Source organism: Schistocerca nitens, chromosome 3 (genome assembly GCF_023898315.1).
Source record: "Schistocerca nitens isolate TAMUIC-IGC-003100 chromosome 3, iqSchNite1.1, whole genome shotgun sequence".
In the NCBI taxonomy this organism is placed as follows: domain Eukaryota; kingdom Metazoa; phylum Arthropoda; class Insecta; order Orthoptera; family Acrididae; genus Schistocerca; species Schistocerca nitens.
In genome coordinates, this window is record NC_064616.1 from 288,508,436 (window position 1) to 288,533,857 (window position 25,422).

At 43.7% G+C, this 25,422-nt stretch overlaps 1 pseudogene; it reads left to right on the forward strand.

Annotated features, from left to right (window-relative positions):
• The first annotated feature begins 24,714 nt into the window (after window positions 1–24,714).
• On the forward strand, window positions 24,715–24,832 carry LOC126250324 (5S ribosomal RNA; annotated as a pseudogene).
• Window positions 24,833–25,422: the final 590 nt, after the last annotated feature.

Below are 25,422 nucleotides of genomic sequence, written 5' to 3' on the forward strand. Positions count from 1 at the left end.
TTCTGTGCGGCGTCCAGTTGACACTTTGTTTGAAATTTCGTTATCTTACGTCTTTCAATTCTGTAGTACTGTTCGACGTTATGCAATTATTCGCTGCTTCCTTCGAAATCACTGTAATCCATGTCGCGCACTAATTGATGTGCATAACGTAGTAGGTCAGTATAATGCACATCCTATAAACTGTATCGAGCATCCTTGAAACCCGAAAACAACAGTTTTTGTCATAAGTGCGTCCTGTCTTCCCTTGAATATCCGTAGTTTTTCTTATGCACTACATTGTCACATTGCTGAGGACTTATTCGAAATCTGTTCATAACTGTTTCTTTTACTACGCTGCGGATGATCTTCCATGTTCGTAGCTATGTTTAGTGCCCGCTCTTTGGACAACAATTGTCATTTCTACATCTACACCTACGTAGATACTCCGCAAGCCGCAGTACGGTGCATGGCTCAGGATAAGCTGTACCACTACAAGTTATTTCCTTTCCTGTTCCGGTCGCAAACAGAGCGAGGGAAAAACGACAATCTATATGCCTCCGTATGAGCCCTAGTTTCTCGTATCTTATCTTCTTGGTCCCTACGCGCATTGTGTGTTGGCGGCAGTAGAATTTTTCAGCAATCAACTTAAAATGTCGGTTCTCTAAATTTTCTCAATAATGTTTCTAGAAAGAACGTCACTTTCCCTCCAGGGATTCCCATTTGAGTTCTCGACGCACCTCCGTAACACTTACGTGTTGTTCGAACCAACCTTTACTACTGGATTTGTGACTCTCTGTACGACAAGGATGATGAACTACATAGATCTACACCAGTTTCAATATTACTTTTACTTGTCAAGCTCGTATCGTCTTCATTGTACTTCTCATGTACATTGTCCGCATATTCGAGCATATACTACACCACACATTCCAGTGACTCGTCTTGCAGAAACGCTAATATTTCATCTGCTACTTCTTTTTCACTCTGCGAAATTCGTGGGGTTCCTTTCTGACGAAATGTCAACTTCTGCAACTTTTGTTGTAGAAATAACGCAATGTTTGATTTGTTTATAGTTGCCAATGCCCTTCTTTGCATCAACACCACCAACACAGTAGCACTGTTGTGAGTTACTCGTCGACTAAGCAGTTCAACTACGCTCCACAGCCTCATGCTGTGCTCATCATTGCATACCTCCAGTCCCGCTCCTGTAGCAATTAGCAGTCGATATTATAGTTGCACAGTAGACAATACGTGGGGCGTCGAATACCGTAAACATCATTGGCCTTTTGCGATGTTGCAATCAAGGAGTTCCTTCTGAGTCAAATAAGACAATTCGTCATCTTCTCAGTCGTGTAATTCCACACTGCTGTCATTACAAAGAGATAGTCAGAGTTCATCAGTCAATATTTCATGCATATCTATACAGGGTGTTACAAAAAGGTACGGCCAAACTTTCAGGAAACATTCCTCACGCACAAATAAAGAAAATATGTTATGTGGACATGTGTCCGGAAACACTTAATTACCATGTTAGAGCTCATTTTAGTTTCGTCAGTATGTACTGTACTTCCTCGATTCACCGCCAGTTGGCCCAATTGAAGGAAGGTAATGTTGACTTCGGTGCTTGTGTTGACATGCGACTCTTTACTCTACAGTACTAGCATCAAGCACATTAGTACGTAGCATCAACAGGTTAGTGTTCATCACGAACGTGGTTTTGCAGTCAGTGCAATGTTTACAAATGCGGAGTTGGCAGATGCCCATTTGATGTATGGATTAGCACGGGGCAATACTCGTGGCGCGGTACGTTCGTATCGAGACAGATTTCCAGAACGAAGGTGTCCCGACAGGAAGACGTTCGAAGCAATTGATCGGCGTCTTAGGGAGCACGGAACATTCCAGCCTATGACTCGCGACTGGGGAAGACCTAGAGCGACGAGGACACCTGCAATGGACGAGGCAATTCTTCGTGCAGTTGACGATAACCCTAATGTCAGCGTCAGAGAAGTTGCTGCTGTACAAGGTAACGTTAACCACGTCACTGTATGGAGAGTGCTACGGGAGAACCGGTTGTTTCCCTACCATGTACAGCGTGTGCGGGCACTATCAGCAGCTGATTGGCATCCGCAGGTACACTTCTGCGAATGGTTCATCCAACAATGTGTCAACCCTCATTTCAGTGCAAATGTTCTCTTTACGGATGAGGCTTAATTCCAACATGATCAAATTGTAAATTTTCACAGTCAACATGTGTGGGCTGACGAGAATCCGCACGCAGTTGTGCAATCACGTCATCAGCACAGATTTTCTGTGAACGTTTGGGCAGGCATTGTTGGTGATGTCTTGATTGGGCCCCATGTTCTTCCACCTACGCTCAATGGAGCACGTTATCATGATTTCATACGGGATACTCTACCTGTGCTGCTAGAACATGTGCCTTTACAAGTACGACACAACATGTGGTTCATGCACGATGGAGCTCCTGCACATTTCAGCCGAAGTGTTCGTACGCTTCTCAACAACAGATTCGGTGACCGATGGATTGGTAGAGGCGGACCAATTCCATGGCCTCCACGCTCTCCTGACCTCAACCCTCTTGACTTTCATTTATGGGGGCATTTGAAAGCTATTGTCTACGCAACCCCGGTACCAAATGTAGAGACTCTCCGTGCTCGTATTGTGGACGGCTGTGATACAATACGCCATTCTCCAGGGCTGCATCAGCGCATCAGGGATTCCATGCGACGGAGGGTGGATACATGTATCCTCGGTAACGGAGGACATTTTGAACATTTCCTGTAACAAAATGTTTGAAGTCACGCTGGTACGTTCTGTTGCCATGTATTTCCATTCCATGATTAATGTGATTTGAAGAGAAGTAATAAAATGAGGTCTAACATGGAAGTTTCTTTGTGTGTGAGGAATGTTTCCTGAAAGTTTGGCCGTACCTTTTTGTAACATCCTGTATAGTGTAGAAGCAAGTTATTTCAGTATTCCATTATCGAAGACCAAACTGAAATCAGGACATTTGCATTCCGACCTGACGTCTTCGTACAAGGACCTTCAATATACGGGGTACTTCATAATAGCGAACAAAATATATAAAAACCTGAAATAATTCTCAGTATCTAGAATAGTTAGCGAACATTAAGAAAAAACATAAATTCTCAGTCTAATATTTAGATACAATAATTATTTACATATTTTTTCGATTTGTTAAAGTAACCATCGTCTGCGTACGACCGGCTGTAAACTAGCACACGACAAATACTTTGCAGGGTGCTACGCCCTGGTTTTATAACTAAGAACTAGAAAAGCCAAACTAGTGAACAATCAGTCTATACGCGGGAAAATAGGCCCACGTACGACGAAAAAAAAAGTTATGAACGAAGGTTCACATGTATGGATCAATGGGATGAAGAGGATAGTGGAACCGTGGACCTGAACCATGAACGACCAACGACCACAAGATAAGCACATCTATAGGAGCTGCGCATTTGAGAATCTCCTGCCTTTTATAATGTATGCAATAAAGTATCGGTACATCGTAGTGATGTCACCTTTACTTTTTCGTCAACAGGTATTAGAAAGAAAATAGACGTCCTACTGAAATGCTCAACGAACTGCAGTGGGGAAAGTTACGAGACAGACCTTGTACATCGCGTAGATCTTTACTCAAAAAATTGTAGGAAGCTCCGATATAAACTAGCGAGGAAGTTACCCTAGTTCGGATGGCTGAAATCGACTGGAAACGTACAAAAAATACGATTCTGAGACTGTGAGTAACTAGCTATACTACTTATCTAACCGATAGCGGCAATTGAAGGTGAGTATACAATAGTCTCGCTGTGTTGTGTCTGTACACACGGTGCGAATGATGGCATTGATGTGTTTAGTATTGAAATGCACGTAATAACGACAGACATTAATAAGCGGAAGCTAATTAATCCCGTGAACGTTGTTCGGCTGATGCGCGAAAAGGTAATGGAGATTTAATAAGCGTGGGAGTTGGGCCGCTTGCATGCATATTACACGGTATCATAATGCACAAATACTGCGGGAACTTCACAGAAATACAAACCGACACATTGGAGGGGATAACGACTGAGTCACAGCGCGTTGTCGTGAGAGTGCTAACACTTCTGAAATGTCGTAACTAGTAACTGAAGAAGCTACAAGACAAAGTGAATACACACCTTCACTCTGAACAATATCACGAAAAAATGTGCCGCGGAGTACTGATGTGAGAAAATTGGGCAATGTTTATGTGAATTACTAGTATACAGCGATTACTATTCTTATACTGTTCTAACAGCTATTGACCATAGGTCCCTGAAGAAACGAAGAATTCCTAGCAATTGGAAACAAAAGAGCAGGTCATACTCATTTTGAAGAATGGTTGTGGATAGGCGCAAAACCTTTAGGCCTATATCGCAAACGACAGTCCGTTGTAGAATTTCAGAACACAAGTATTTCTCGCGCATTAGGACCTTTCTGGAGACCGGGAGTACCTTCTGTGGGAATCAACATGGATTCTGTAAACAACGATTATGTGAAACTCACCTCGCTCTGTTTCTCTGATATCGGTGCCCAGTTTGAGACCGTGTTCCTTGACTTCTGGAAAAATTCGATGCAGTTCCGCACTATCGCCTAGTGAAAAAATGCGAGCGAACGGAATATCAGACCAGCCTCGTGACTGAACTGCAGAGTACTTTACAAACAGACCATAGTATGCCATTGTTAACGGAGAAAGGTCTTTAGGTGTCGTTACTAGTGACTTTGGTCGCGCCTCAAGGGTGTTTGTTCACATCACACAGGGTGTAACAGAATGACGTTTTAAAATTTGGGAGATTTCGATACAAGAAACCTACAGCCAGAAATGTGAAATAAAGTTTCTAAAACCACCACTGTGCTCTTGAAAATCCATGCACTACTTGTATGAGAAGTTACCAGGTGAGATTCTCACTCAACATTTGTGCTAGAATTCTTGGAGATGACCTTATTCGACCAGATACCTTAACTGATAGTTTGAATGTTGCAAGGTACTTGAACTTTGTGGAAAATGTCATGCCCGAACTTCTGGAGGACACTCTGGAGTAGACTAGTTTGTCGTTTAGATGCCCTTGGCTCGAGCGTTTACCTGTCCTCACCCCTTTTACTTTTTCCTCTGGGTGTTGTGAAGTCCCTTGTGTACTCAATAGCAGTAGCAACAATACCTGAGCTTACTGGGAGCATCTTTACCGCGTTTGATACCAACAGAGGGGAGCGTGGAATCTTACAGAGAGCCAAACAAAACATGGTTTATCATTGTGCATTATGTATCGAAGTTGGTGATCTTCACATTGAACATTTACTCTAAAGTAGTGAAGCCACTGGTATACTGCATTGTACTCTATTGTTTTGTCAATAAAAGTTTATCAACCCGTAATTTTGTGGTGTGTCATTTAGCCTACCGTGTGTATAGCAAGTTCACATTTCTGGCTATAAGTTCCTCGTATTAAAACGTTCCGAATTTCATCCTCTACAGTCTCTCAAATTTCTAAAAGTTCTGGTACACACTATGTAGAAATGACGTAGTAGCCAACGCCGAAATTTCAACGAGTTTTTTCGCAGATGGTGCTACTGTGTACGAAAGAGTCGCAAGGCTAGGAAATGGTAGAGGAATCCAGAAGACCTGAAGAGCATCGGTGCTTACTGCAGGGATCAGCAGATGAACCTCATCATTAAGAAATGTGAAGTATTACGCATAAATAGGTGTGAAGACCCATTATTGTATGATAACACGATGCCGAACAAGCAGTGAAATCTACCAAATATCTGGGAGTATGGATACGGATCAATTTAAAGTGGACCGCCCACATAAGATTAATAGCAGGTAAGGCAGATGTCTGACAGAGTCACTGGAACATTTTCACCTACAAATGAGATAGAGTACAAAACCCTTGTTCGACAAATGCTTGAATATTAATCGTCAGTCTGGGACTGGTACCAGAAATGATTAATAGAGCAAATAGAGAATATCCGAAGAAGAGCAGTGCGTTTCGTTTCAGGCTCCTTTAATAGGCGCGAAAAGGTTAAGAAGATGCTTATCCAACTCCAGACGTTACAAGAGATGCGTTGTTCACCACCATGTGAATTGCACTTAAAATTATGAGGGCTTGTGTTCCTAGAAAAACAACCAGTATATTGCTTTCTAATTACATCTCGCAGAAAGATAGCGAAGGTGAAAATAGAGAGATGTGACCTCACACAGAGGCTTACCAAAAATCTTTCTTTCCTGGGCGGCATTCGCAACTGAAGCAGGAACGATGGAGAGTGACAGTGGCACGCAAAGTACCCTCCGCCACACACCACAAGTTGGCTTGCGGAGCAGCAGATGTAGATTTGGATACGGATAATAAACTAATGAACCGTTACAGCTGCATTCGTACGAAATTCAAATGCAAGGTAAAGTATGTGACTCGCAAAAAGAAAAACCCTGGTCACTTCAAGGAAACAAAATATCAAAACTGAAAGTTTTAAAAGAGCATGTAAGGACACATATAGCCAGAGCCAGAGTAACTGATTAGTAGTCCATTAATGGCACATTCAAGTATATGTAGTGTAAGCTATATGGGGCCATCAAAAAGTTTCCGTTAGAAAAAAAATGGCTCTGAGCACTATGGGACTCAACTGCTGAGGTCATAAGTCCCCTAGAACTTAGAACTACATAAACCTAACTAACCTAAGGACAACACACACATCCATGCCCGAGGCAGGATTCGAACCTGCGACCGTAGCGGTCGCGCGGTTCCAGACTGTAGCGCCAGAACCACTCGGCCACCAGCGGCCGGCTTTCCGTTAGAGTCCGTACAGTCCAGAATCGGCATGCCAATCGGGCAAAATTACTGTGTTCATTGAGGCAATCATCCATCCGATGCGCTTGGTTGATTGACTCCCCTTTGGTAAACACTGTGTCCTTTTCTAAGGGACCGAAGGCTTGATATTCGCCTGGAGAGATCACGACTCCAGGGCGAGTGCTCGATGGTCTCCCACTTAAGTTCGCATAACTTGCTTTACAAAATTTGCGATATGGGACATGCATTTTCGCAGCCTCCCCGGATGTTTCGTCTTAATTGCACAGATATGCCGTCCCATACAAATTCGTCATTCTCCGGAAACATTTGGTAATAACGTCGCAATAGTTAACGTATCTGTTTTTATCGAACGCACTTCGGAAAGACACGAATGTCACGCTAATCCCTTACCAGCAGTCGATGCTTACTATGTACCCGCATTGGAGCCAAGCATATGCGCTGCAGCAAAGCCCTCAAACGGAAACCTTCAACATTGCAGCGCGTCACAAATCGTTGGTTAATATATTAAAAAACTAGAAACGCGCCTCGATTGCGAAAAAAGCACCCAGTGTTAACCTAGGTTTCGGCGTAGATAACTACACCTTCTTCAGAACAATAAAACCCACAAGTGCCTAAGAAGACCTTTGTCAATGATTAAAAGACCACCATAGCTAAAGGTCTTCTTAGGCACTTGTGGGTTTTCTTGTTCTGAAGAAGGTGTAGCTATCTACGCCGAAACCTAGGTTAACACTGGGTGCTTTTTTCGCAATCGAGGCGGGTTTCTAGTTTTTTAATATAACTCAAACAGAAACTTTATGATCGTCCCTTATAGAAATATAAAGCAGTAAGAATGTGTCCTGAATATACATCTCCGCTTCCCAGACCAAATCTGAGTATGTCTGTGATGCGCTTGGAAAATCTCTTCTTACGACAGTCTTCCAGTGCTACGCGCAGTTTTGAAAGAAGAATGAAACTCACTTCCTTACCATCGTTAACAGCATCTCGTAACATCGTATGCTCCCCATCGTCTCTCTGAGAAACAACGTAGCGCGTTGATGGTCATTGCGTGAGGATAAAGTGACACACCCATTGAGAATATTTAAAGTGTATTTTAAGTCTATGACTCGTACAGCATTTTCATGTTAAGCGTGTGTCGCGCCAGGCTTTCTACGTATTGCCAACACGTGGGATACAAATGAAATCACCTCCCAAGAAGTTCAGCAATCACTGGTACCACTTCACCGAAGGGCTTTTAGCTTGTCTGAGAAATTAACAAAACAAGAACTCCAATTTTCCAGTTTACTCATTCAGTCCGGAATGCTGGCTGCTCCAGAGTTAGATGCGATGTTGTGCGCGGAGGCAGGGAATTAGAGGTAGGTGAGTGCAAATGAAATGCACCTTCCCAAAAGTTCAACAGTGATTGGCACCACTTTACCAGAAGGCTTTCAACCTGGCAGAGAAATTAACAAAGGAACAATGCCCATTTGACAGTTTACTCATTCACCTCGGAATGCCGGCTGCCACAGAGTTGGATGCGATGCTGTGTGCAGAGGGACGGAATTAGAGGGAGGAGGGGCCCAAGCTTAAGCAAGCACGGGAAGGGAAGGGGTGAGTGGACTATTTTATGACGCAATCTCATCAGAAGTTTGGCGCTCCTGCGAGAACTCTACAGCGGCCACAGGGCTCGGCCGTGAAAAGTAATGGTCTGTGAGTCCTGCTGGAGCTGCGTACACTACGGAAATGTAAGACATCCGACGCCAGCTGCACCTACAATTTGTCCAGTGCAATGAAAACGTCGAGATTCTAGAAGCTTCATATGCCAGGCATCAGCTAGCAACGAAATGAGCTTAATCACGGGTACATAATACGAAGTTCATAAATCAAGTTCTCAAAAAACTAACACGAATTTTGGACAGAAGAATGGAAATACTGGTACATGCCGACCAATGGGAAGTTCGGTTTTATAAACGACTAGTTCAATGTTACTGACACAAAGGCAAAGAGCGGAGGCGATATTGCACTATTCTACATTGATCTTGCAATACGAGAAAGAATAGTAAAAATAACAAAAATTTACTTGTGCGTATACAATATAGAACTAAGAATGCATGATTATATTTGTAGGTGGTTTGAGGGTGTACAGAGAGTGAAATTTAGGACACAGATCTGCCACTTGCCGCAGCAACAATGGTCCTAACCAGGAAGGGAATCGAGTCAAACTGAGCATATGGCAGATACGGATACATCAACTCGTATGTGAAAGTATATCAATCGTAGTGGCTGACGAGTGATGGCTTGCCAGTCTCTCTGAAACTCATGAGTAGATGTTTTTAATGAGTGAGAGATCTGAAGAACGTGCTGACCGCAGCTGTAGTCCAACATCTGATGTATTCACGTAGGGCGGGGCAGCACAGGCACTATAAGGCCATGCGTTATCTTGTTGAAAGGCAGCGTCGCGGAAGTCTCGAAATAGAGCACAGAAATGAAACGGCTACTGTCCAGATTACCATTTATGCGCACTAGTGGTAATCGTGTTGTGTACCCAATGGTACCCCATGCAGGTACGGAAGACCATTATGACAATGATGAATGCAATGTGGCCACTTAAGTTTTCTACAGAGCCTCCACATACGGATACGACCATCGTCATGTATACAAACGGTAAAAATGGAAATGAGCGTTTGGCGCCATTGGCCGGGAAGCCCCTTACGGAGCAGGTCCGGCCGCCTTGGTGCAGATCTTATTCCATTGGACGCCACATTGGGCTATCTGCGAGCCGTATATGGATGAAATGATGATGAAGACAACACAACACCCAGTCCCTGAGCGGAGAAAATCCCCGACCCAGCTGGGGAATCGAATCCGGCCCCATAGGACGGCAATCCGTCAATCCGACCACTCAGCTATCGGGGCGGACTATAGATAACGGTGACTCGTCTGAAAAGACGACGTGCTACTCCATTGTTGTCGCGTGTCTCTCTGCTGTTACGTCAAGGGAAGCCGCAACAATGGTGCCGTACTGGCAACCTGTGGCGCTGCAGACGTCGTCACATTTTCCATGCGGATATTGGCCTTGCTGCGGAAAACCCCGTTTCCTAGCTCAAGAAGCGTAGTGGCTAACATGGTCGTGCACGGACTAGTGAGGCGCATGTCTGTCCTCTCATGCGTCAGTTGTGTGGGGCTATTAAGATCCTGTTTGCCTTTGCGTATGATCCAACGGAACCCACCGCTTGCGTGTTCGCGTAGACAACCGCGGAATCGCGATCAATGAGAGCAGTAATACCGTGGCACAATTAACCATAGTGTCGATAGACCACAATCATGCAGCTCTAAGATTCCGATAAGTGCTGAGAGACGTCTCTCCTTCTTACTGCAAACAGCCGTGCCGAGATAGTCACACCGGTTCCAGCCAGATCACTGAAGTTAAGCACATTCGGATGTGGCCAGTATTTGGATGGGTGACATTTCGATTCATGGTGTTGCAATTTTTGATGACTAGCAGTGTGTTTTTACGGCAAACGCAACTCCGACGGTCATCGCGAACGTAATACATGGGGGTGGCAGGTTTTTCCCGAAAGGAAATGAATTCCCACCTTATGAGTGGATCAGCATTTCGTATCTTGTCACTGAAACCTTCATTACGCTGATTCTCGAATGCAGCTGTTACCTCGATTTTCTGGATGTGGATTTTGATTTTGAGCTCCATTTTATTGCGTGTTGTTGTGGAACATGAATCTAGGTAGCTCTTTGTTCACACATTCTGATTTGGGTTCAGTCGTGAGTTTCACTCTCTGTGGTATTTTCAGCCATCGACTAAGCGACGCCGGCCGCGGTGGCCGAGCGGTTCTAGTCGCTTCAGTCCGGAACCGTGCGACTGCTACGGTCGCGGGTTCGAATCCTGCCTCTGATGACATCAAACGTTGTAAATATGTGCTAAGTAAACTCAAGTACTGTTGCTACTGGTGTCGTGTGCACAAAGGACATTACATAACTCAAGAGGAGTGAAGTCAGCGGAGCACTCAAGGCAAGAGACTGGGCATCCGCTTCCAATTACTCTTTGCCGGAAATTGTCTGTGACATATGCCCTGGCCTGAAGATCAAAGTGCGTGGGTGTATCACCGTTCTGAAACCACAAACTAGTGCGCAGTCGAAGGGAACGTCCTCCAGCAGTTCAGCCAAGGCATGGCCCAAAATGTTCAAATACTATCAGTGATCATGGTCAATATATCCACATATAAAAATTTAATTCGCTCTGGAAAGTGGCCCCATTTTTGTCACCAAAAAACTAGGAAGAGAGTTGCCTGTCACATGTGTTATGTGAAAGAAGTACTTGTCCATTCTATTGCATGTCAAAGTACTGTGAAATTTTGCCATTCATGTTTGAAATATACTGTGTATAAAACTTAAGTGGAGAAAGAAGTAACGATGAACAATGAATATATACTTTACTGAACCTGGCGGCCTTCAGTGATTTTCTTCAGTTCATTTCACAAAAGCCATTAGGTAAATTTTCTGCAGAGCTCCTAGAATCAGCCTGTAGATAAACTCTAACTAGAACATCAAGGATAAAGATAAACACAGTGAACCCCCGAATTATGTTGGGCATAAAACGATCTGTTGTGCCGAACTCACGTTAGGCGTGACGGTATATTCAAATTCCACAAAGATTTCGAGTGGAAGTCACAAGAATGATTCGTGTGAGACGTAATACACTTCCTATTACTCAAATGGTTAAAGTTATCGAAACGTGGTCTTCGGGAAATGATAGCACGCAGAGAAGTATTCATTTTCTAAGTGACGGGTAGTCATCGAACCATTGCGCTGAAAATATTAAGTTAATTGATTGGCGTAATCCACTGCATTACAATTTCGAGTAATATCTGTAGTCACAGGTATCTGGCAACAGGTGTTTTACTTTTAAGAAATCATCAGACATCTCTGGTGAACGTCAAGTCAGCTAATCTTCTCGCAAACTCAGAATTTAACAGAGTACTTCCTTTTCCCTGGAACGAGACCTCTTTCATTATGGAGAATGAAAGGAAGACGTCTCTGTTAAATGCGGCGACAAGTAGTCGGCCACGGGGCAGGCTTAACTGAAAACTAAGTAGCGAAAATGCAACTGTGTCCACAGAAGCTGTTCACTTAAACTTAATTAGTTTTCCTAAGCCACGGCTAGAACGTTTACAGTTCCATTTACAAAAATAGTAGCTGACCCTTTGTCATATAATGTAGGATCAAGAGGCAATACATTTTACCTTAGTAGTCTAGATTTATCTTCCTGCTGCTTATCTCGAGAGCGCCCCTTCGCAATATTTACTCCGAAATAGCCGTTTCCGACCGCTTTGCGTTTCAATTTCAGAAAGTTTCTGGGAGACTTCTGCGAAAAGTTTCATCAGCAAAATTAACGAGCGTTATATTACTCTACTCGTCTTTTCACTAGCTTTCAAATTACATAAGGAAATGTACTGCTCTACTTTATAAATAACACTTGCTTCCGTATCTCAGTTGATACAAGCCTCAAACCCCGTTTAAAATTTTGAACCGTCCACGAAATAAAAGGTTTGTCACTTGCTGCTCCACTCATCCTGTGTACAACGGCATCGTATGCGAACAGCCTCATGGAGATTTCGACGTTATCTAGTAGATCCAATAAAGGGTGTTAAGAAAACTATTACATACTTTTAGATGTGTGATGTGGATGGTAGTTTCCAAGGAGCCTTGGGTATCTAAGTCGTACCCTCACTGCAAGCGATACACTGGGTGATCAAAAAGTCAGTATAAATTCGAAAACTGATAAATCACGGAATAATGTAGATAGAGAGGTACAAATTGACACACATGCTTGGAAATACATGGGGTTTTATTAGAACCAAAAAAATACAAACGTTCAAAAAAAAAGTCCGACAGATGGCGCTTCAGTTGATCAGAATAGCAATAATTAGCATAACAAAGGAAGACAAAGCAAAGATGATGTTCTTTACGGGAAATGCTCAATATGTCCGCTATCATTCCTCAAGAATAGCTGTAGCCGAGGAATAATGTGGTGAACAGCACTGTAAGGCATGTCCGGAGTTATGGTGAGGCATTGCCGTCGGATGCTGTCTTCCAGCATCCCTAGAGATGTCGGTCGATCACGATACACTTGCGACTTCAGGTAACCACAAAGCCAGTAATCGCACCGACTGACGTCTGGGGATCTGGGAAGCCAAGCATGACGAAAGTGGCGGCTGAGCACACGATCATCACCAAACGACGCGCGCAAGAGATCATTCACGCGTCTAGCAATACTTTTTTTTGGTTCTAATAAAACCCCATGTCATTCCAAGCATGTGTGTAAATTTTTACCTCTCTATCTACATTATTCCGTGGTTTATTAAGTTTTCAAATTTATACTGACTTTTTGATCACCCGGTATATTGAATGCCAGACTGTCGGAGCATTGTCAACATAGATGACAAAAGATTAATGTATTTTAAACTAGAGAAATTAAAATTGAAAGCGTAACATTACTCTTTTTGTGCTGGCGTAAGCTGTCGCCAGCGCACCGGTCGGCAAAGATGTAGTGCGAAGATCTATAGCAGGCACTGGATCAACCGAGCCCGTCAAGAGAGAGGCCAGAGACATACCGACAAGCAATGGACCGCCAACGCCCTCTCGACAGTCTGTATTTAGACCACCACCGCTGAACGGAGAGCCTCACTGTTATTCACCCGCAAAGCGGGCTGAGTTCGTAACAGGCTACGACAGTGCATAGCGACCAGATTAGTGCCTATAGCGGGACTAACAGTGAGATTGAAGTTGCAATAGCAAGATTACCAATATTGTCTGCAAGAGGACTATTACTGATGAGCTTGTAACACAACACATGGACTCTGTTCGAGATAAGTAAATGATCATCTAAATAAAGAACTGTATTCATTCACGAGTGCATTTCTGTTGTAGAAAGAGGATGCCGGCCACCCATAACAACAGCCTCCCCCTTGCTTCCTTGGTACAAAACTCTACAGTAGCGACGAGGATACAACAATTTTCACTTAGAGCAATATACGAGTAATAAGGGAAGTAGTAATTTCAGTTACTTTACTTGTCAGCGGCATCCTTAGCGTGCAGAATGCTGCATGTAGTACATGTCGCCTTGACCATTCCTTTTCTTCCCTACCCTGCTTAAACTCGTAAAATATCTCTGAGAAACATGGGGAGGGTGTCATACGGCAGAGAATTTCCTGACAAGCGTAAATTATGGAAATACAAGTATTGGAAGATATACAGGGTGATTCCTGACGTTTAAAAACCTCAGAAGTGATGTAGGTGACTCTGAGACACGCCATATAATATAAGACACATCTGGTCGCAAATGTCAGGACGTACCCCCAGACGTGGATGACAAACATTGAACATGTGACGTCACCAGATGACGGACATCGCCGCACGTCAGCGGTGGAGCCTATACGTCTGTCGCAACTGATCATCCCGACCCAAGTCAAGTATTCACGTCGGTGTGGTTTTTGGGCCACGTGCGTGACTTCACCGCATGAGGCTCAGGGTTCGAGTCTTCGGTCTGGCAGGCAGTATTTTTTTTTCATTGCGTTAGGCAATTCTGTATTTACATTAATATAAGAGTTATTATTTTATTTCCTGGTCTCGCTGTCTCCGCCAGTTTATTGCGAAGTACAGTACAACAGAAACCTACCATACTGCGTCACAGGTTAATGACTATAAGCTTCCGAATTGCGTAGTTACCAGTAAATGACCTACCTTTCCTTCACTAAATAATACCTGTAAACAATAAAAGAAGGGATGAAAGTAAATCAACACATACTAAGAACAGCTTTTACTTGGTTACACAGAGGACAATAATATTGTAATTTCTACGCTTACAACGGATCACATTTATAAAATGTGTTAGAAATCTTCACCGTTTGCTCGAATGCAAGTAGCACCGTTTGCTCGAATGTGAGGATTGCATCATTCAGTCATCCTTTCACACCCAAGCCCCACCACTGCACGTGCGGCGAGGTGCGTTATCTGGTGACGTCCCATGTTCAACATTTCTCATCCGTTTTTGGGGTATTTCCCGACATCTGCGACCCTGTGTATCTTATAATAAATTATTGTCTCATCGTCATTTGCGTGGCTTCAAGGATTTTTAAAAGTTAATAAGATTCACCCTGCATAGTTCATCTCTCTCCCCCGGTTAGCCCTCAGTCTGAGAACTTCAGTGAATTCTTTACCCGCTCACTGTTTTCGGTGCCCATTGATGGATCGTCACGAAATGCAAATTCTATAGTGTGGCTGAAAAATTCGTGATCGATAGTCTCCTTTAACATATTTCGATACGATTTCCGGCCGCCTGTTATCACTTTGGTACCTGATAGAATGAAATGATTTATCACGGGCACTAAAGTTTTCTACGAGTGGCGATGTGCGACTCGTCTACTTCTACAATAGGGACACCTTCTTGTATCACGATAACACGGCAGACAAAAACCGATAATAGAATAACGGTATTCACTGAGACTTATCAGTGCTCAATTTCGTGCTATCAAACCACTGATGTGATTCCTTGTATTTTGTGCAGTAGAGTTGAAAGGAGAAGTCTGCATCAGCGGTCTTGTTTCACAGTTTTACACACGTTTCACTATAGCAGCCTACGCAATTCCTCTGATCCTGATTTGCCAACAAGACATATTCCTATCACAGCTCTAAACATTTCTCTGTACTACATAATCGAGGGACTAACGTCCGCCACGTAAGAGTATTTCAAGTGGATATAAGAACAGATACACTCACGACTATTAACGACGTTATACTACATTTCCTTGTCAACGCACAAAACAATATCCAGACGCCGCCTCGACAGTCGGACGTTCTACATACACTGAAGAGCCAAAGAAACTGGTACACCGGCCTAATATCGTGTAGGGCACGAGCGAGCACGCAGAAGTACCGCAACACGACGTGGCATGGACTCGACTAATGTCTGACGTAGTGCTGGAGGGAACTGACACCATGAATCCTGCAGGGCTGTCCATAAATCCGCAAGAGTACGAGGGGGTGCAGAACTCTTCTGAACAGCACGTTTCAAGGAATCCCACATATGCTCAATAATGTTCATGTCTGGGGAGTATGGTGGCCAGCGGAAGTGTTTAAACTCAGAAGAGTGTTCCTGGAGCCACTCTACAGAAATTCTGGACGTGTGGGGCGTCGCATTGTCGCGCCGGAGTTGCCCAAGTCCCTCGAAATGCACAGTGGACATGAATGAATGCAGGTGATCAGACAGGATGCTTACGTACGTATACCTGTCAGAGTTGTATCTAGACGTATCAGGCCCCATACCACACCACACCATTACAGAGCCTCCACCAGCTTCTACGGTCCCCTGCTGACATGCAGGGTTCATGGAGTCATGAGGTTGTCTCCATACCCGTACACATACATCCGCTCGGTACAATTTTAATTTGATTTGATGTTTTTTCCGTCGGCCGGAGTGTCCGAGCGGTTCTAGGCGCTACAGTCTGGAACCGCGCGACCGCCACGGTCGCAGGTTCGAATCCTGCCTCGGGCATGGATGTGTGTGATGTCCTTAAGTTCGTTAGGTTTAAGTAGTTCTAAGTTCTATGGGACTGATGATCTCAGCAGTTAAGTCCCATAGTGCTCAGAGCCATATGAACCATTTTTTGATGTTTTTCCGGATTCCTGATGTTCACGGTACACTCGTGAAATGGTCACAGTGGAAAACCCCCACTTCGTCGCTACCTCGGAGATAATCTGTGTGAAATATTATCGGACTTAACTGCTAAGGTCATCAGTTCCTAAGCTTACACACTACTTAACCTAAGTTATTCTAAGGACAAACACACATACCCATGCCCGAGGGAGGACTCGAACCTCCGCCGGGACCAGCCGCACAGCTACTTCGGAGATCCTGTGTCCCATCGCTCGTGCGCCGACTATCTAACAACTGCGCCAGACACTTCCTGTCTTATATAGGTGTTGCTGATCGCAGTGCCGTATTCTGCCTGTTTACATATATCTGTATTTGAATACGCATGCCTATCCCAGTTTCTTTGGCGCCTCAGTGTGTATCGTTCGCAGCGAGGGCGCGACTTTGATACCTATACCATCTTGGAAATTACACTACGGACAAAACAAGAAATAAGTCCAGTAAAAATGGGTTCTGAAACTCATACCTTGTGAGTACTTGTTCATATTCACTACAGTGAAACACATCTCTTCCGCTCCAAGCTCTTTGCTATTACGGCCGGCCGAAGTGGCCGTGCGGTTCTAGGCGCTGCAGTCTGGAACCGCGAGACCGCTATGGTCGCAGATTCGAATCCTGCCTCGGGCATGGATGTGTGTGATGTCCTTAGGTTAAGTTTAACTAGTTTTAAGTTCTAGGGGACTATTTGAACCATTTTTGCTATTACGGGCGATTTACGTAATGCAGTAAACAAATGAGAACACATCATTTTGATACTGTGGGAACTCAGAGCTACAGATATAATCTGTTTGCTGTTTCATTCGACCTGAGCTTGCGAGCCATAACAGAAGATCATATTTGCCATTTCCTATGTGTAATAATAGACTTCCGTAATACTAGTAAGCGCAAAGATAAAACTACAATGCAAAAGCAATTCACAAACTTATCAAAACGCAGACGTGTTCCATTATAAGTAATGCATGCAGAGCACTTACTCAGAACAGTGAATACGGTTTACAGTAACAACACTAACAGATGTCTACTGGATGCTGCACCCATCTACAATTAGAAGAATGTGTCCTCATGTGTTAACTGCAGTTTATAGGTCGTCCGTAGCAACAAAGACCCTGCAGTAGAAGAGAGTAGCGTAGATTTCACAGTAGCGAAAATTAACAATTGAACATTGCTTTTAAGGTGTACATTTTAGAGCCCATGTTCAATAAACATTTTTGTCCATACTACCACTTCCTAAAAATGGAATAATTTTTTAACACCCTGTATGTACTGGCGACCCGCCCAGACTTCGCATAGGTAGCACAAAGTATTTACAGTCGTACGTCTTCTCTGGCATAGCGGGAAATAAATAATATACACAAACCTTCCTCGTGAACAAGTCTCTCTGTTAGTGCAAACCCTATCAAAATCCTTACAGTAGGCCTTCAGATGAGCCTTCATATACAGACAGAAAAACGCAGCGAGGGACTATATGAACTGTAACGGCCCTATAACACTGTAGACCAAACTAGTAAGACATCAACTCAACTTCTGGGAGATGGCGGTTCAAAGCCGTGTCCGACCATAAATATTTAGGATGTTTCTAACTCTCTTAAGGCAAAAGCCGACATGGTTCCTTTGAGGTGCTGATTTCGTTCCCGACCTTTCTCAGTCCGCATGCTCCGCCTCTAATGATCTCATCTTCGACATGAGGTTGAACTTACAATCTTCCTTCCTGTAACACTCATTTCGGGTAGTCCTGAAGTTACTAAAAATGGTTCAAATGGCTCTGAGCACTATGGGACTCAACTGCCGTGGTCATAAGTCCCCTAGAACTTAGAACTAGTTAAACCTAACTAACCTAAGGACAGCACACAACACCCAGCCATCACGAGGCAGAGAAAATCCCTGACCCCGCCGGGAATCGAACCCGGGAACCCGGGCGTGGGAAGCGAGAACGCTACCGCACGACCACTAGATGCGGGCTCCTGAAGTTACTTTTGCATTTGAAGATTTCATCCCACTAAGAACGGCGTGTTGAGTTCCATCCACAAATATTTACTGAATTCAGTGTCGAAACTGGCCCGATATTCGAAAAGCTCATATTGTGTTCACTAATGATAGCAAGACTGTATCGGATGGCTTCAGGATGTCAAGGAACTCAGTACCAACCTGGGCGACTCTGTCTACGGTGCTCGGGATCCCAGATGAGAAAAGCTGGACACCAAAAGAAGATGCAAAGTGCCACATTTCACATTCACAAATAATTGCACAGCTCAAAGAAGCGATATTGGCCACAAAAAATGCTACGTACGTCTACATGTACATACTTATTCCGCAAATCACCGTATTCTGAGGCTAAACTGACTGACACTACAAAACCTAATTTGTCTTATTCTGTTTTCGCAGTCCTTACGCAAGACGTACGTTGGCGGCAGCAGAATCGTTCTGCAACCGGCCGCAAATGCGGATTCTCTAAACGTTCTCAATGGTGTTCCGCGAAAATACTGTCGCCCTCCTTTCAGGGATTCCCATTCGAGTTCACGAAACATCTTTGTAATACTCGCGTGCTGATCGAAACTACCGGTAACACCTCTAGCAGCTCGCCTCTGAATTGTTTCAATGTCTCCCTTTAATCCGGCCTGGTGAGTCTCAAAGATCCGAGCAATACTCAAGAACGGGTCGCCCTAGTATTCTATATGCCGTCTCCTTTCTACATGACCTAACACCTTCCTAAAATTCTCCTTTTAAACCTAAGTCTACCATTCGCCTCTTCTACTACCGACCTTACTTGCTCGTTCCATTTCATATCTCTTTAACGTTACGCCTAAGTGACTGTATCAAGAAACACACTACTAATTCTGTATTCGAACTTTACAAGATTGTTTTTCCTACTCATGTGCATTTTCCTACGTGTACATTTTCCTACGTGTACTCCTACAGCCACTCAACCATGATACTTTCCCCTACGCTACACGGTCATCAGCAAACAGTCTCCGATTGCCGCTCACCGCATTCGTCAGATAATTTGTGTGTATACAGATCAAAAACGGTCCTATCACACTTCCCTGGTGTACTCCTGATGATATTGCAGATGTAGATATAGATGTAGATATCCTCGTCTCTGAAGGACACTCGCTATCCTCGACAACGTACTGAGTTCTATTAGTTAAGATGTCTACGAGTCACTCACTTATCTGGGACTCTATTCCGTGTGTCGTACCTTCGTTAATCATCTGCAGTTAGTTACTGTGTCAAACGCTTTCCGGGAATATAGGAATATGCAATCTCATGCTGCCCTTCATCGTTGGTTCGCAGGATATCATGTGAGAATAGGGCGCGATGCTTTCTAAATCCGTTCTGATTTGCGGACAGATGCTTTTCTGTTCCAAGGGAATTTATTGTATTCGAACTTACAATATATTCAAGAATTCTGCAGCAAGGATACCGGTCTGTCATTTTCTGGTCACTTCTTTTACACTTCTTATTATACAGCAGTCACCAGGGCTTTTTCCAGTCGCTTGGGTTTTGCGCTGAGCCGGCCGATGTGGCCGAGCGGTTCTAGGCGCTTCAGTCTGGAACCACGCGATCTCTACGGTCGCAGGTTCGAATCCTGCCTCGGGCATGGATGTGTGTGATGTCCTTAGGTTAGTTAGGTTTAAGTAGTTCTAAATTCTAGGGGATTGATGACCTCAGATGTTAAGTCCCATAGTGCTCGGAGCCATTTGAACTATTTATTTATTTATTTATTTATTTGCGCTGAGAGAGACATTTGCGATAAATGTAAGCTAATTAAGAGGCCAATGTCAGAGAGACTGTCTACGATCGATTGTTGCTTGATCCCACATCTGTGTATTTGTAAACTGGCGCTGGCCTACTGAGCCACCGAACACCAAATGCTATGTGGTTTATAGCCATTTTTTCGCTATCTTAGAGACTATGAGCTAGTGTGATTGTGCGTATGACCGTGAGTGAGGTTGGGGAGAGAGTATGTATTTGTGTAAGACTCACTCTTCCTTGTTTTATGATATTTAACCATATCCGTGACTACTCATATCTGTAAGGGTGCTGATAACCCCGTTGTTGAGCGCCCATAAGCCCAAAACACACACACACACACGCACACAACCACAACCACACACGCATACACACACACACACACACACACACACACACACACACACACACACACACACACATACACACACACTCACGCACGTCCTACTTCTTAGTTTTGTTTTCACGTAGAGATCTCATATCTTTTTTCTTACAGTAGTCTCTCCAATACCACCTACATCCCAACCTGTAGTCACAGTTACCAGGAGCCCTCATTCTATTATCTTCATCATCACCAGCAGCAGCAGCAGCAACATCAGCATCATCATCGTCGTCTTCAAGGGTTAGACCTTTTCACCAGTTCAGTCTCAGAATTTTTCACGCCGTCTCTTTAATGGACGTCCAACATTTCTCAAGCCTATTGGGCTATATAGTTTTGTAGCATTAGTTATCTTCTTCTTAGACACAGATTGGATACGATTTTGCCACTTTGGCCAGATTTTTAAGCTATAGTCGTATACGGTTTTACATTTACTTATTGTCTAATACTGATTTTTCATTTATGGTCCATTAACGAACATCCTTTTACAAAGCGGAGTAACTTGATCTCTGATGATTCGAACTGTCGCAACTGATCTGATGTTAGCTTCAAACATTCGCTACCATACAGCAGCCAAAGAAAGGCTATTACTCCGTAACGTTTCATTAGAGTTTCTTTCCCTGCGTTATATTTTAACGTTCGTGGTATGATTTCTACAGAAATTCCTGAATCCGGTCAATTTTAGGCCTTAATCATCTGAGATGGAAAATTTTAAATTTACATCCAACATATTTAAACTGTCTTACTTGTTCTATTGTTTGTCCATCTATAATAATTTTGCCTCTTTAAGTTCCAGTCCTTAAAATGTCATCAAAAAATGTTCAAATGTGTGTGAATCCCTAAGGGACCAAACTGCTGAGGTCATCGGTCCCTATACTTACACATTACTTAAAATAACTTATGCTAAGAACAACACACACACCCAGGCCTGAGGGAGGACTCGAACCTCCGGCGGGAGGGACCGCGCAGTCAGCGCCTCAAACTGCGCGGCCACTCCTCGTGGCAAAATTTCATCACTTTTGTTTTATGAGTAGATAGTTTCATTTCGTATTTAGTATCAATTTTACTCAACTTGTATACAACAACAAGAACCTTTTCTACAGGGTTTCATATTATAATTTAAATACTAGCGTCAATAAATTAAAACGATTGCTTCTTAATGTGTCGTTTAGTATACTCCACAATTTATAAATGCTACCATCAATATAAACATCTAAAATGATGAGGGACAGTGGGTAGCCTTGTCTAACTTCTTGACAAACACTGGTAGATCCTGCCACAATTCCTTGCAGTACCTCACATCACCATCATCTTGACGTAAAAGTCATCACCTACTTCATCTTCAGAATGTTTTTATACCGAAGTTATAAAACTTTTATACTGCAATGGCTGAAGAACTGCTATTTTGTCGCTAGTATCCTGCCCATAGTAGAAGGAATGTCAGTGATACGTAAATAATAAGATAAAAACAAAAAGTGTGTCATTAAATCCCAAACTTATCTCCATTACGTCCCGCATTCGGTTCCAAATTAGTTCAAATGGCTCTGAGCACTATGGGACTTAACAGCTATGGTCATCAGTCCCCTAGAACTTAGAACTACTTAAACCTAACTAACCTAAGGACATCACACAACACCCAGCCATCACGAGGCAGAGAAAATCCCTGACCCCGCCGGGAATCGAACCCGGGAACCCGGGCGTGGGAAGCGAGAACGCTACCGCACGACCACGAGATGCGGGCTCCCAATTAGTCTAGTTACAAGTACAGATGCAGTCACGCTATTTGATCTCATGGAACAAGATAATTTCGTCTGCCGTACTGCTTTGCCATTTCACATTACTATCTGCGAATACTGCATGATCAGAATCCACGTCATTACGCACTGAAACTATCAGTTTCACCAATTACGGATTTGTGCTGTAATAACACTGCATAAACGTGGTACGGTAACGAGGTAGCTAACTCCTGCAGCTTGCTAACAACCATACAACCCACGTCAGAGTAAACTGTGTGCCAAGATAGCTCTCATTACACCAAATTTCAGCCCGTTCTAGCCACGAATGGAGCGTGAGAAGAATAGCTACCAATATTACTAGAACATATACAGCAACGAACCACTCTTCTTAACTTATTTATTACAACACGTGTTTTTGTTTTCACTTATATTTAGTGGTGAGAAATACTTATAAATTCGTCATCATTATATTTATGTCGACTACACTTTGCTGTGACTGACTTTTAATCTGTATCCTTTAACTCTTTGCTGTAGTGCTATGTACATAAGAGAATGATACTAAACGCCACGAGAAACCATTTGGTACGGATATTAGATTCTATTTATTTGACGAACAGACAACATAATTTTAATCAAAAGCTCTTTCTGCCACTCTTCAGTACAGACTATTTCTTTCCACACATTAACTACAAAACTATGGAAGGTGGTGAAACCCGACTTGGGTAGAGACAAGGCTGGGCTCGAGAGACGTGAAGAAACACGCGAGGCAGTTCTGACTCTACATTTTGTATTACAACATAGTTTGAAGAAAGGCAAACCAACGTTCTTTGCATTTGTTACTTCAGACAAAGGGTTTGACAATGCTCATCGAAATAAAAATCTGTGGAATTCTGAAGCTGTCAACGGCAAAATACAGGGATAGTCTTAAAGTATTCATTATCACCACGAAAAAAATCACGATCAGCCATAAACTGGCTGGTAGCAGTAGTCCTTCTCTATATATTCATCCTTTAATACGAGTACGATTCGTTTTCTCAGCAATTGGAGACTTGGCGGAGACCTTGGCCGTAGAAGTCTGCGTTGTGGACGCTCAGGAAGTGTTGCACCTCGAAAATCCATTGAAGAGCCAAAGAAACTGATACACCTGCCTAATATCGTGTAGGGCCCCCGCGAGCACTCAGAAGTGCCGCAACACGACGTCGGAAGGACTCGACCAATGGCTGAAGCAATGCTGGGGGGAACTGACTCCAACAGTCCTGCAGGTCTGTCCATAAATTCGTAAGACTACTAGGGGGTTGAGATCTCTTCTGAACAGCACGTTGCAAGGCATCCCAGATACGCTCAATGATGTTCATGTCTGCGGAGTTTAGAGGCACGTGGATATGTTTCAACTCAGAAGAGTGTTCCTGGAACCACTCTGTAGCAATTCTGGACGTGTGGTGTCATCATCCGCTAGGTTGCAACGCGGACGAAAGTGTGTGTTGAGTGATCGAGACAGCCGATCATTGAAGAACTCTATGACGAAATATAAGAAGACAACAGCTGCAGAAGTCACTGCAGAGTCCTGTCAGTACCAAAACAACAAGGGCCCCAAAAGCAGGGAATTGCAAGGCAAGTTGGACTTCACTTATCAGTGATGCAAATGCAGTTAACAGTGAAACGTGATGCCGAAGCCATAAAACATGGAGCAATAGAATAATGCCATTTGCTCGAATGGGTGTTGTTTCACTCTGTTTCCAACTTCTGGCCGAGTATGTCCCAAGAGTAAAACATGGCGGGAGTTCAGTGACGGTTTGGGTGGACATATTCTCTTATTCCACGGATCCCATTGTTATTCTGCATGGTCGAATTACTGACAGCGATTATGTGACCATTTTGGGTGATCATGTCCGTCCGATAGAAAAATGTTCTTTCCCCAGGGGTGATGCTGTGTTCTGAACGTCAGAGTCCCTGTTCGTAGAGCTCGAATCGTCCAGGACTTGTTTTGAGGGCACGTGGATGAACTGTCGCATCTCTTCTGGCGACCAAAGTCACCAGAACTCAATATTACTGAACTTCCGTGCACTGATTTGGAGAGAAGTGTGTGTGGTGTGATTCGTCTCTGTCTTCACCATCGTTACTTGAACTTGGCATTATTTTGCAGGAAGAATGGTATCAGGTTCTCTTGAAAGCCATACAGTACCTTTCTTTATCCATTCCGAGACGACTGGAAGCTGTTTTGACTGTCAATGGTTTTCCTACTACGTATTACTTATGGTAATAAATTGGTTTTGTCGTGTTTCCATATTTTTGTCCACCCACTGTAAGTACCGTGGCAACGGCCTTGCCACAGTGGATACACCGGTTCCCGTCAGATCACCGAAGTTAAGCGCTGTCGGGCGTGGCCGGCACCTGGCTGGGTGACCATCCACGCCGCCATGCGCTGTTGCCATTTTTCGGGGTGCACTCAGACCCGTGATGCCAATTGAGGAGCTACTCGGCCGAATAGTAGCGGCTCCGGTCAAAGAAAACCATCATAACGACTGGGAGAGCGGTGTGCTGACCACTCACCCCTCGTATCCGCATCCTCATCTGAGAATGACACGGCGGTCGGATGGTTCCGATGGGCCACTTGTGGTGTGAAGACGGAGTGCAACTGTAAGTACCGTAAGTAAATATACTAAATTTGCTTTCAAACAAGACACACAGCGCACGTAGTCGTAATCACACCGCTGTGCAAATATTTTCAGTGCAATACAGATACAAAAAAATGTAATAAGAAGTCAAACGAAATACAGTTACTCTGTAACAAGCCACTGGAGTCCACAGGTCCCTTACTCCAAAATACTGTGAAAATATCCCTAAACGACCTCATAAAGTCTGTACATGGAGTTTGGGTCCTTTTCGGGAGTGAGGTTAGCGATTACTCAGTCCTTATGATTACGGGATACGATATTTGGTCGTTCATTGCAAAGTGTTTAATACTAGGATATCTCATCTCTCGTCCAGTTCTACATTGTTTCCCGGAGCACAGTTTCGGCT